General features: G+C 39.7%; 1 long non-coding RNA gene across 1 annotated transcript; it reads right to left on the reverse strand.

The window, feature by feature from the left end:
* Nucleotides 1-3,627: 3,627 nt before the first annotated feature.
* On the reverse strand, nucleotides 3,628-4,103 carry LOC134178021 (uncharacterized). Its single transcript, XR_009969582.1, has 3 exons — nucleotides 4,027-4,103; nucleotides 3,780-3,953; nucleotides 3,628-3,716 (listed from the first exon to the last, which is right to left on the reverse strand). It is a non-coding gene; the product is annotated as an uncharacterized LOC134178021 (long non-coding RNA).
* Between the last annotated feature and the right edge of the window lie 5,534 nt (nucleotides 4,104-9,637).

The following is a 9,637-nucleotide window of genomic DNA, read 5'->3' on the forward strand; positions in this document are numbered from 1 at the left end:
GTCGTTATAATTCATAATTTCAACTAGCACTATTGATTTAATTAATGTTTTAACACGCCGCTATACATTTGCTTCCACTAGCCTAAACAATCTTCAATAACGTGATGTTATGATACAATTGAACATGCATGACATAAAACCAGCCAATGCAATCTACAACCTATTCTAAAAGAAACCTGTTGTAATGTCAAGATGTTCTTGCAATGTCTGGGTACTTGTCAGTTACCTGTGAAGAGATGACTGTATAACTGATCCAACCATGAAGTTTCAAAACAACTATATATGCAATCTAACGAGATAATGATAGCATGGATTGTACGTGTACGTAATGCCATCATCTGAGAAACCATCCCAATAGCATATAGTTTCTTTGCTGTCTGTCTTTCTGTCTGTCTGTCACATTTCACTATTACACAAAAAGCAAAATTTTACAAGCACACTATAGGTAAAAACTGCTACGCTAAAATGTCCATCTACTGAGACATACAGATCGAATACTACTAAAACTCTAATGAATGATGTTCTGAATGTCTCTTTCATTGTCGTTCAGGCTGTCTGTCTTTCTGTCTGTCAATACATATATTTCAAACATCAAACTATAATAGATATCAGCAAAAGGCAAAAAATTAAAGTTCGCAAGCTACATGAAAATACATATTATGTGTACACATGGCAGCTAAAAGTTTATGCTACTGCAAAGCTTTCAACCAACTAATGGCTGAAAAACTGGGTGCTGCTAGAGTCCAGTTTAAATTCTTCAGTTGCACAGAGTGCCGACGCTTTTCTTCTGATGATGCTGGCATTACACCTTTGCAGTTGGATTGCAAATCTCTTCCTCCAAAACTCTAAAAATTCTGGAGGATTGGGTCGACCAAATTCATCTGATGACTGCTTTGCCAACTCTTGAAGGAACTTCCATGACTCTTTGCCCCATCTTCCGTAGTGCTCCAAGACCAAAGGAATCAGGGAAACAGTGTCTGTCTGTCTGTCTGTCTGTCTGTCTGTCTGTCTGTCTGTCTGTCCAATACATATATTTTCAACATTGAAATCTACATTCAACACAACTAAGCAACTCTACTGTCCCAATCGCACAAAATCTCTACCAAACTAAAACTCTACAGAAACCAGCCCTATATAGGGCTGTACAGTTAAGCACATTAATAATTGTGTATAGTGTTTATTCTCTTGACTTTCCTTGTATGTTCCAGTAAGCAGGATGTCTTCCTGAAAATCACTCCAGCGTTACATTGTTGTAACTGAACTGATAAACGTTGTCTCAAATATGTTGTAAAATTGGATGCATTCTGATGACCGTCCTCATCATAAGACATGAGAGAAAGAGTCTTTAAAAACTGTTGAGCCTCATCACCCCATCTGCCATAATGTTCAAATACCAAAGGGATTACTGTTGGTGCAAAACCTCCTGGTAGCAGTTGGGAGTCATACTTTGTATGTTTGATCTTTTGTCTTCTGGATGCGGCAGCCCCATCAATATAAGCAGCTCTAGATAGGATATCTTTGCTGAATGGATGTGATAGAGCAATGTCTAATTCTGCTACTGGCATGCAGAATGATTCTGCAACATAGATGTCTGGCCTTCCACTGGAAGTGGTGTAGCAATCTTTAGGCTCAATGTAGTACGGTACATGTAACTGGCTGAGACAATCTGCCCACACAGAAACCATACAGATGTGAGACCACACTGGTCCACCTCCAATTTTACAAGTCAACAGATGATACCCTTCTCTATCGATCGTTTTTCCACATTCACATTCGTACTCATCTGCCAACAAAGGCAAGGGCATCGCCATCCCCAACCTCATGAATGCCGCCAAGTGGAAATTTCCAGGTAAGATTGCGAGATTCTGGGTTGATGGAATGGCATTTAGCCAAGAGCCTGCACCTTGTCCTTGCAAGGAACGTAATCGTGCTGAATCCTTTCCAGATTCTTTATCCAATAAAATATTGACTTGAGCTTTTGTGACCTTATCTATCAGATGATGCTGCAGATGCTTACTAGTAGACAATAGATCATTCATTGATTGATCAGGATCTAAACATTCATGAAGAATGTGGCCTGAAGAATTTTCAGGACTCTTTGAGGATAACAAAACATCAATATGAGGTTCTAAAGCTACGAAACATTTTGGGAGCTCATGCACAGAATGAGCCCACGAGGACACAAAAATCAAGTTTGATATTTCTTGTAATGATGTCAAGCCAAAACCACCATACATGTATGTGATAGGCAAGGTTGTTTGCTTCCACTTTTCATCAGTAAGGGCAGAAATTTGTAACAAATTTGAAAACGTAGAGCGAGATAGATGATCATGAAGAACTGCAGCAGATTGCATGCTTTTGGGTTTAACACTTCGAGATAAGTAAAACATTGTTGGTAAGTGACAGAATCTGTCTGTCTGTCTGTCTGTCTGTGTGTCTGTCTGTCTGTCTGTTTGTCTGTCAATGGTAGTATATTTTCAAACATGAACTATGGTATAATAGCAAATAAAGGCTAATTACGAGTCCATACAGATTTCAAGTTCTATAATATTATAAGGACATAAAGTCCTTGTTCTGTCTGTCTGTCTGTCTGTTGCCATTGCTATGTAAAGTTACAATGACATTGCGATATTCAGAAATCCCCGATACGTTCTGTTGCATTATAAATTATGTATGTATATCCTTTCCATTTGACACTTGGCTACAGCTTAATAATCCCATTAGACAGTCTTTGCAAAAATCAGTGCATTCTACTGCACTTACGTTTTTATACATACTTTTGCATGTATTTTGGGTAAATCAATTCATGCCACTTGACACCGAATTAGAACACCCACTTGCTAGATATAGGCCAATGCCACTGTGATGTAGCCTTACCGACAAACAGATAGGCAGACAAACACCCAATAATTTTGTATTGTCCCTGTTTGAGAGACCACCCCTACACATTTATGTGGTAAACCGGATAAATGTTTGGGGTGGTCTCAATAAACCATTCTGAAGTAAATTCATCATTTACGAGTCACTCATTTCACATTTCAATTCCATAAATCCTAAAATAAAGACACAGCTATATGGATTCCCATGATTAACACATGTTTCATTGTAACAAGGAGATGAAAACAAACGTCAGGATCTCAACAAACCTTAGAGCAACAAACCATAAACCATAAAGCCAATTTTTTAAATGCAGATTTTACACAATACACATTCCAGGGGCGTAGCATGGCATGGGCTAGACTGGGCTATAACCCATCATTTATAGGCATGGTCATAAAATTGTGGACTGTAAATACGTGTAAGGACCAAAGCTGAATATAGTATATACACCACCCTTTTTCCAGTCTGGATCTGCCACTGATTCTACTGTATCAGCAAATTAGAAGCCAATAAAAGTGGGCGTGTCTACAGCATCGTGACATTAGCCCTCCAGAGGTCACACTACGCCATTGCACATTCCATTCAACTCTAAACATTTATCGGGCAATTCAAGCAAAAGACAAACCCTACACATTCATCGACATATAAATTTAGGAGCATACCCTCGCACTGTGGAGTCACACCATCCCACCTTCCATTTGTCATACAAGCCAAAGAAGACTTTCCTGATAACATGAAGCCTTCGTTGCAACTGAAACCGACTGTTACACCACACTTAGTGTCCTCGGAGCTCTTTGTACCATTATATGGTGTCGTCAACAATGGGCAGTAGACCACTACAACAACGCATAATGATCAATGCTACAAACATAAACAAAGTACAAATTTCTATTGCTCACATTCACAAGTAGGAGGAATGTTATGGTCCCAATAAAAACCAGGCAAGCAGGTCAAATAATCAATGCTAGCCTCATAGCATTCATCACACATAATGCCTACAGTTGTACTGCAGGCTGTCTCAGTTGTTGATAATGACCCACTGACAGGAGGAACCAGTTCTGGACAATGACCAACTGAATAAAATATAAATCATACACAATTACATTCAAAATAATCACTTAACCGCAAGTAGATGAGTCACCGTACTTTCACAGGAAGGTGGACTTCCATCCCACTGTCCATTCAGGTCGCAAGTTAAGTTTGAGTGACCAACAAGAAAGTAGCAATCATCACAACCAAAGTGCACAGTTGTATTGCAAACGCTGATGTTAGTAGACATATTACCATGTATCGGACAATGCAGCACAGGGCAACTAATCACTATCACACATACAGTATACTTCAACAAAAACAAAAGTAAACTTGCCAAAAACCTTACAATGACATGGAGTTGGTGCAACATGAACCATGGCTACTATAGTCGATGTTTGCAATGCTAAATGAACTTGAGTGGGTTCCAATAATGCTGATGTTTGAGTAGTACTGAATATTTCACTAGAGACAATTATTACTACTTGCGATGATGTCACCTGTTCAATAGCAGCAGGTGAAGATGGAGAAGATGTCAAAATTACAGGACTTGGTGAAGGCACTGTCTTTAAAACAATACTTGATGAAACAACTACAAAAATTGATCTTGATACACCCACAAATGAAGAAAGAGGTGGTAGCACAATTAAAGATGGTACTGAAGACAATGTCTCTGGTGGAATAATTGATGGTGATACATCAACAGATGGAGGAACAGGTGGTGGCACAATAATCGGCAACAGTGAAGATATTGACTGTGTTACACCTACAGATGAAAAAAGAGGTGGTAGCACAATTGCAGATGGTACTGAAGACACTGTCTCTGGTGGAATAATTGATGGTGAAGAAACTAAGCTGACTGACGGTGATATATTGACAGATTGAGGAACAGGTGATGGCACAATAATTGGTAACAGTGAAGACATCGACTGTGTTACACCTACAGATGAAGATTGACGTGGTAGCACAATTGCAGATGGTACTGAAGACACAGTCGCTGGTGGAATAATTGATGGTGCAGAAACTGTGCTGACTGATGGTGATACATCAACAGATGGAGGAACAGGTGGTGGCACAATAATTGGTAACAGTGAAGATATTGACTGTGTTACACTCACAGATGAAGAAAGAGGTGGTAGCACAATTACAGATAGTACTGAAGACACTGTCTCTGATGGAATAATTGATGGTGAAGACACTGTGCTGACTGATGGTGATATATCAACAGATGGAAGAGCAGGTGGTGGCACAATAATTGGTAAAAGTGAAGATATTGACTGTGTTACACGCACAGATGAAGAAAGAGGTGGTAGCACAATTGCAGATGGTACTGAAGACACTGTCTCTGGTGGAATAATTGATGGTGAAGAAACTGTGCTGACTGACGATGATATATCAACAGATGGAGGAACAGGTGGTGGCACAATAATTGGCAAAGGTAAAGATATTGACTGTATTACACGCACAGATGAAGAAAGAGGTGGTAGCACAATTGCAGATGATACTGAAGACACTGTCGCTGGTGGAATAATTGATGGTGAAGACACTGTGCTGACTGATGGTGATATATCAACAGATGGAGGAACAGGTGGTGGCACAACAATTGGTAAAGGTGAAGATATTGACTGTGTTACACGCACAGATGAAGAAAGAGGTGGTAGCACAATTGCAGATGGTACTGAAGACACTGTCTCTGGTGGAATAATTGATGGTGAAGAAACTGTGCTGACTGATGGTGATATATCAACAGATGGTAGCACAATTGCAGATGGTACTGAAGACACTGTCTCTGGTGGAATAATTGATGGTGAAGAAACTGTGCTGACTGATGGTGATATATCAACAGATGGAGGAACAGGTGGTGGCACAATAATTGGTAAAGGTGAAGATATCGACTGTGTTATACCTACAGATGAAGAAAGAGGTGGTAGCACAATTGCAGATGGTACTGAAGACACTGTCGCTGGTGGAATAATTGATGGTGAAGAAACTGTGCTGACTGATGGTGATATATCAACAGATGGAGGAACAGGTGGTGGCACAATAATTGGTAACAGTGAAGATATCGACTGTGTTACACCTAAAGATGATGAAAGAGGTGGTAGCACAATTGCAGATGGTACTGAAGACACTGTCTCTGGTGGAATAATTGATGGTGAAGAAACTGTGCTGACTGACGGTGATATATCAACAGATGGAGGAACAGGTGGTGGCACAATAATTGGCAAAGGTAAAGATATTGACTGTATTACACCCACAGATGAAGAAAGAGGTGGTAGCACAATTGCAGATGGTACTGAAGACACTGTCTCTGGTGGAATAATTGATGGTGAAGAAACTGTGCTGACTGATGGTGATATATCAACAGATGGAGGAGCAGGTGGTGGCACAATAATTGATAACAGTGAAGATATCGACTGTGTTACACCTACAGATGATGAAAGAAGTGGTAGCACAATTGCAGATGGTACTGAAGACACTGTCTCTGGTGGAATAATTGATGGTGCAGAAACTGTGCTGACTGATGGTGATATATCAACAGATGGAGAAACAGGTGGTGGCACAATAATTGGTAAAGGTGAAGATATTGACTGTGTTATACCTACAGATAAAGAAAGAGGTGGTAGCACAATTGCAGATGGTACTAAAGACACTGTCTCTGGTGGAATACTTGATGGTAAAGAAACTGTGCTGACTGATGGTGATACATCAACAGATGGAGGAAAAGGTGGTGGCACAATAATTGGCAAAGGTAAAGATATTGACTGTATTACACCCACAGATGAAGAAAGAGGTGGTAGCACAATTGCAGATGGTACTGAAGACACTGTCGCTAGTGGAATAATCGATGGTGAAGAAACTGTGCTGACTGATGGTGATACATCAACAGATGGAGGAAGAGGTGGTGGCACAATAATTGGCAAAGATAAAGATATTGACTGTATTACACCCACAGATGAAGAAAGAGGTGGTAGCACAATTGCAGATGGTACTGAAGACACTGTCTCTGGTGGAATAATTGATGGTGAAGAAACTGTGCTGACTGATGGTGATATATCAACAGATGGAGGAGCAGGTGGTGGCACAATAATTGATAACAGTGAAGATATCGACTGTGTTACACCTACAGATGATGAAAGAAGTGGTAGCACAATTGCAGATGGTACTGAAGACACTGTCTCTGGTGGAATAATTGATGGTGCAGAAACTGTGCTGACTGATGGTGATATATCAACAGATGGAGAAACAGGTGGTGGCACAATAATTGGTAAAGGTGAAGATATTGACTGTGTTATACCTACAGATAAAGAAAGAGGTGGTAGCACAATTGCAGATGGTACTAAAGACACTGTCTCTGGTGGAATACTTGATGGTAAAGAAACTGTGCTGACTGATGGTGATACATCAACAGATGGAGGAAAAGGTGGTGGCACAATAATTGGCAAAGGTAAAGATATTGACTGTATTACACCCACAGATGAAGAAAGAGGTGGTAGCACAATTGCAGATGGTACTGAAGACACTGTCGCTAGTGGAATAATCGATGGTGAAGAAACTGTGCTGACTGATGGTGATACATCAACAGATGGAGGAAGAGGTGGTGGCACAATAATTGGCAAAGATAAAGATATTGACTGTATTACACCCACAGATGAAGAAAGAGGTGGTAGCACAATTGCAGATGGTACTGAAGACACTGTCTCTGGTGGAATAATTGATGGTGAAGACACTGTGCTGACTGATGGTGATATATCAACAGATGGAGGAACAGGTGGTGGCACAATAATTGGTAACAGTGAAGATATCGACTGTGTTACACCTACAGATGAAGAAAGAGGTGGTAGCACAATTCCAGATGGTACTGAAGACACTGTCTCTGGTGGAATAATTGATGGTGAAGACACTGTGCTGACTGATGGTGATATATCAACAGATGGAGGAACAGGTGGTGGCACAATAATTGGTAACAGTGAAGATATCGACTGTGTTACACCTAAAGATGATGAAAGAGGTGGTAGCACAATTGCAGATGGTACTGAAGACACTGTCGCTGGTGGAATAATTGATGGTGAAGAAACTGTGCTGACTGACGGTGATATATCAACAGATGGAGGAACAGGTGGTGGCACAATAATTGGCAAAGGTAAAGATATTGACTGTATTACACGCACAGATGAAGAAAGAGGTGGTAGCACAATTGCAGATGGTACTGAAGACACTGTCGCTGGTGGAATAATTGATGATGAAGAAACTAAGCTGACTGATGGTGATATATTGACAGATGGAGGAACAGGTGGTGGCACAATAATTGGTAACAGTGAAGATATCGACTGTGTTACACCTACAGATGAAGAAAGAGGTGGTAGCACAATTGCAGATGGTACTGAAGACACTGTCTCTGGTGGAATAATTGATGGTGAAGAAACTGTGCTGACTGATGGTGATACATCAACAGATGGAGGAACAGGTGGTGGCACAATAATAGGCAAAGTTGAAGATGAAGAAACTGCACTGACTGACGGTGATACATCTACAGATGAAGGCGATGACAGAATTACATGTAGAAGTGAAGATACTGACTGCATTGAAACAATTGTTGGTGAAGGTACTACGCTGACCAACGATGATACATCCACAGCATGAGGCACCATTACAGGTGGCGGTGAAGACACTGTTTGTGTTAGAACTGCTGTTGGTGAAGATGTCGACATTTCTACATATTAATTAAACAGATCACAAACCATCATGTTAACAGCCCAGTACTGAAAAATGGATGTCCCTACTTTATTGTAAAAAGCTGAATACCATTTCCAACTTGTATATCATATTAAGTAATATCATTTCATTATTAATTGCTGTTAACAGCAATCATTATTATTATTGATAACTAAGTATAAAGTGAAGACCAATGCCCAAAAATAAAACACCAAAAATAAATAGAAAAATTAAGATAGAACCTGAAAAAGACAAAGACAAAACATGTAAGCTTGGATGGCCAGTCCCAGCTCCAATAATGAGTTGGGCATCCTCTAAGAATACAGAGCATTTTACCAAATTAAATACTTGACAGTATATATCTCTACTGTTGCACTGCAACATCTTCATATGATTGCATGCTCTGAGTACTGACCGTACCAAAGTACACAAACAAGAGTTTATAAACATAAATGGTGCTCATAAAGTAGCTGGTGGATTATATTTCAAGTAATGTCAGGTTTCCTCTAATTCATAAATTTTCTATAAAGTTAACATCACTTCCATCTCATTTGCTAAACTAGCATCACATAGTCACTTAATTAAGTCACAAGCAGATTGATCAGTAACTGTCTTTGTAAGGAATCTCTGTCCTTTCAAGAGATTGACACTCAGCTAATCCATCTGCTCATCCATGCATACCAAAAAAATGTGCACTACATGATTTATCAATATAGAAACTGCTTTCTGTACAAAAAGCTTTCAAAAATGATTTCAATTATCATTAGAAATGAGATGGCCAGACCTCCAACTTAACTTAAGTAATTAAAGCACTCTAGTTTACAGCAGCTATCATAGCCTATAAATTACACACTGCTGCTTGTAGAGAGTCCTTGCTACATCAACAATACGTACAGACTGTAGATGTCCATGAAGACAATATCCTAAACAAAGTTACACTGTATTTGGATTCAAATTCCTCCCTTAAAGTTCACTTGTCGTCACTTCAATCAAAAAGATCAATTGATGAATT

This window comes from Corticium candelabrum, chromosome 1, assembly GCF_963422355.1.
Source record: "Corticium candelabrum chromosome 1, ooCorCand1.1, whole genome shotgun sequence".
Classification (NCBI taxonomy): Eukaryota; Metazoa; Porifera; class Homoscleromorpha; order Homosclerophorida; family Plakinidae; genus Corticium; species Corticium candelabrum.